At 47.4% G+C, this 4,434-nt stretch overlaps 1 non-coding gene across 1 annotated transcript; it reads right to left on the minus strand.

Annotated features, from left to right (window-relative positions):
• Positions 1-4,151: 4,151 nt before the first annotated feature.
• On the minus strand, positions 4,152-4,225 carry Trnat-ugu (transfer RNA threonine (anticodon UGU)). The gene has a single exon. It is a non-coding gene; the product is annotated as a tRNA-Thr (tRNA).
• Between the last annotated feature and the right edge of the window lie 209 nt (positions 4,226-4,434).

A 4,434-nucleotide genomic window follows, 5' to 3' on the forward strand; every position in this document is an offset into this window, starting at 1 on the left:
GGGCGTGAGGTCTCCACAGTACATCGATGTTGTCGCCAGTGGTCGGCGGAAGGTGCACGTGCCCGTCGACCTGGGACCGGACCGCAGCGACGCACGGATGCACGCCAAGACCGTAGGATCCTAGGCAGTGCCGTAGGGGACCGCACCGCCACTTCCCAGCAAATTAGGGACACTGTTGCTCCTGGGGTATCGGCGAGGACCATTCGCAACCGTCTCCATGAAGCTGGGCTACGGTCCCGCACACCGTTAGGCCGTCTTCCGCTCACGCCCCAACATCGTGCAGCCCGCCTCCAGTGGTGTCGCGACAGGCGTGAATGGAGGGACGAATGGAGACGTGTCGTCTTCAGCGATGAGAGTCGCTTCTGCCTTGGTGCCAATGATGGTCGTATGCGTGTTTGGCGCCGTGCAGGTGAGCGCCACAATCAGGACTGCATACGACCGAGGCACACAGGGCCAACACCGGCATCATGGTGTGGGGAGCGATCTCCTACACTGGCCGTACACCACTGGTGATCGTCGAGGAGACACTGAATAGTGCACGGTACAACCAAACCGTCATCGAACCCATCGTTCTACCATTCCTAGACCGGCAAGGGAACTTGCTGTTCCAACAGGACAATGCACGTCCGCATGTATCCCGAGCTACCCAACGTGCTCTAGAAGGTGTAAGTCAACTACCCTGGCCAGCAAGATCTCAGGATCTGTCCCCCATTGAGCATGTGTGGGACTGGATGAAGCGTCGTCTCACGCGGTCTGCACGTCCAGCACGAACGCTGGTCCAACTGAGGCGCCAGGTGGAAATGGCATGGCAAGCCGTTCCACAGGACTACATCCAGCATCTCTACGATCGTCTCCATGGGAGAATAGCAGCCTGCATTGCTGTGAAAGGTGGATATACACTGTACTAGTACCGACATTGTGCATGCTCTGTTGCCTGTGTCTATGTGCCTGTGGTTCTGCCAGTGTGATCATGTGATGTATCTGACCCCAGGAATGTGTCAATAAAGTTTCCCCTTCCTGTGACAATGAATTCACGGTGTTCTTATTTCAATTTCCAGGAGTGTAGGTGTTCGTACGGATGTGAATGTGATCACTCCGAAGGCAATGATGAAAACATAGTAGTTTGTCACATTAGCTGCAAAAAATGAACGCAACAGTTTCACAATAACACAGTTTCTTTGTGCTCTGTCAAAACATATGTTTTTAACGGTTTTGAATTTCCGTCTCGTTTTGGAAGTCTTGACTCTTGAATTTCTTTGTTGTTACATAGTTTACACCCGTGTATTTGTTCTTTTCATTTCTGTGGTATATCGCCTGCTCTCACTATTCAACACATTTACTTGCGACGGTAACGTAATCTTACCACACGACTCATATTCTGTAATCAGTGTATAACAACTACCAAGACTATAGAAAGAGAACCAACATTTCATTGACCAGACGGACAAATGGCTCAAATGGCTCTGAGCACTATGGGACTCAACTGCTGAGGTCATTAGTCACCTAGAACTTAGAACTAGTTAAACCTAACTAACCTAAGGACATCACAAACATCCATGCCCGAGGCAGGATTCTAACCTGCGACCGTAGTGGTCTTGCGGTTCCAGACTGCACGGCCACTTCGGCCGGCCCCAGACGGACATATTAAGAGGGGAGGGGGGGGGGGATAAATAGCAGGATGGAGTTTTGAACGCTGTCCGTCGGCTTAGCATTCCAATCACGTAACCACTTTTTCTTTTCATTTTGTTCGTTATTGTTCGTTGTATTTGGTCATAGCATACGTCACACGACATTCGTAGAAGTTCGTTGTTGATCCTTTCACTCAGTTATTTTATTACAGAGACCAGGCAGCTCTCTGGCCGGACACGCTAAGCTACCGTGCCGGCGTATCCACTATGACGTTGCTGTTTTAGGCTACTCTTTCACAGTTCTTGTTCTTAGACCGTTCACTTTTTTTATTTTGATGTTTTCTCATAGTTCAGTACACCTTCCTACTTTTCCATGCTTGATCTGTGTTCGGTTTTTGAGCGGCTGTCCACTCGGTTATCTTACCACTAAATGCAGCAGGGTGCGATGGGGAGTTGTCAGTATCGATCTTGCTGCCTCTGCTAAGGCTTGCCTTTTCGTAGCCATCCTGTACTGTGACGCCTTGCAACAGCGTCTAGGCGGTGGATGGAGTTACCAGTTAATTCTCTGAAGTGAAACTTCTCCCCTGGGAAGATCACTGTGGAAGGCGACCTGCGGGAAGGTCAGTTTGGATTCCGTAGAAATATTGGAACACGACTTATCTTAGAAGCTAGATTAAGGAAAGGCAAACCTACGTTTCTAGCATTTGTAGACTTAGAGAAAGCTTTTGACAATGTTGACTGGAATACTCTCTTTCAAATTCTGAATGTGGCAGGGGTAAAATACAGGGAGCGAAAGGCTGTTTACAATTTGTACAGAAACCAGATGGAAGTTATAAGAGTTGAGGGGCACGAAAGGGAAGCAGAGGTTGAGAAGGGAGTGAGACAGGGTTGTAGCTTATCCCCGATGTTATTCAATCTGCATATTGAGCAAGCAGTGAAGGAAACAAAAGAAAAATTCGGAGTAGGTATGAAAATCCACGGAGAAGAAATAAAAACTTTGAGGTTCGCCGATGACATTGTAATTCTGTCAGAGACAGCAAAGGACTTGGTAGAGCAGTTGAACGGAATGGACAGTGTTTTGAGAGGAGGATATAAGATGAACATCAACAAAAGCAAAACGAGGATAATGGAATGTAGTGTCGAATTAAGTAGGGTGATGCTGAGGGAATTAGATTAGGAAATGAGACACTTAAAGTAGTAAAGGAGTTTTGCTATTTGGGGAGCAAAATAACTGATGATGGTCGAAGTAGAGAGGATATAAAATGTAGACTGGCAATGGAAAGGAAACGTTTCTGAAGAAGAGAAATTTGTTAACATCGGGTATAGATTTAAGTGCCAGGAAGTCGTTTCTGAAAGTATTTGTATGGAGTGTAGCCATGTATGGAAGTGAAACATGGACGATAAATAGTTTGGATAAGAAGAGAATAAAAGGTTTCGAAACGTGGTGTTACAGAAGAATGCTGAAGATTATATGGGTAGATCACGTAACTAATGAGGAGGTATTGAATAGAATTGGAGAGAAGAGGATTTTGTGGCACAACTTGACAAGAAGAAGGGACCTGTTAGTAAAACATGTTCTGAGACATCAAGGGATCACAAATTTAGCATTGGAGGGCAGCGTGGAGGGTAAAAATCGTAGAGGGACACCAAGAGATGAATACACTAAGCAGATTCAGAAGGATGTAGGTTGCAGTAAGTACTGGGAGATGAAGAAGCTTGCACAGGATATGGTAGCATGGAGAGCTGCATGAAACCAGTCTCAGGACTGAAGACCACAACAACAACAACAACAACAACCTAAACGCTACCAGTTTTGCCCACTCGCTGCTTTGTGCCTACGATTTCCTATTTGAAGTGCCGTTGATGGCTCCCAGCAGCCTTATGCGTAACAACGTACGAGTCATTACGTCGTCAATATATGACTTGACAACGTTCGACACTGCTGCCAACCCTACTCTTAGTATATCGCGGACCTGCAATCAATTGACGTTATCTGACACCTTCGGGGTGTAGCGCCACAGCAATTTTTGTCCAGGTACACGGGATCGAACCACTACGGACCATTCACAACCATTCAACGAAAGCTGCACGTGATCCGAAGCAGCCAATGGTGTTTAATCTTTTTCAGACCTCCTGCTTCATGCCATCCAGCGTCATGATAATGGGGGAGGTGGGAGTTGCAACACTAACATACGTGTAAATAAAATGCCAAAGGTTCCTTCTACGGCGCCCTACTTCAGCACCACCCTTAGTACCTCTGGCTCGAACGTTAAAGATGTGCCTGTCGGAGACTTCAACAGACATTTAGCTGAGTGGTACCGAGCGAGCTGACGCAGTGGTTAAGACACTGAACTCGTATTCTGGAGGACAACGGTTCAAACCCGCGTCCAGCCAACCTCATTTAGGTTTTCGGTGATTCCCTAAAATGCTTCAGACAAACGCCAGGACGAAATTACAATTTAATAAACACCCTTAGCTGCTTACAGGCGTTGACATACGTCAACGGGGACAGATGAAAATGTGTGCCACGACCGGGACTCGAACCCAGGATCTCCTGCTTACATGGCAGACGCTCTATCCATCTGAGCCACCGAGGCCACAGAGGATAGCGCGACTGCAGGGATTTATCTCTGGCACGCCTCCTGCGAAACCCACATTCTCACCGTATTGTCCTGTACTACATTCGTAGTGCGCCCTCCCATTATACTCATTACTCGGGGCGCGTTGCCGATTCCCGTAAGAGTTCTGGCACTGTTTGTGCATTCGTACAGAAGAAGAAGATGATCAAGTGGGCGGTGAGCCTTAA

The sequence above is a fragment of the Schistocerca serialis genome, chromosome 10, assembly GCF_023864345.2.
Source record: "Schistocerca serialis cubense isolate TAMUIC-IGC-003099 chromosome 10, iqSchSeri2.2, whole genome shotgun sequence".
NCBI classification, from domain to species: domain Eukaryota; kingdom Metazoa; phylum Arthropoda; class Insecta; order Orthoptera; family Acrididae; genus Schistocerca; species Schistocerca serialis.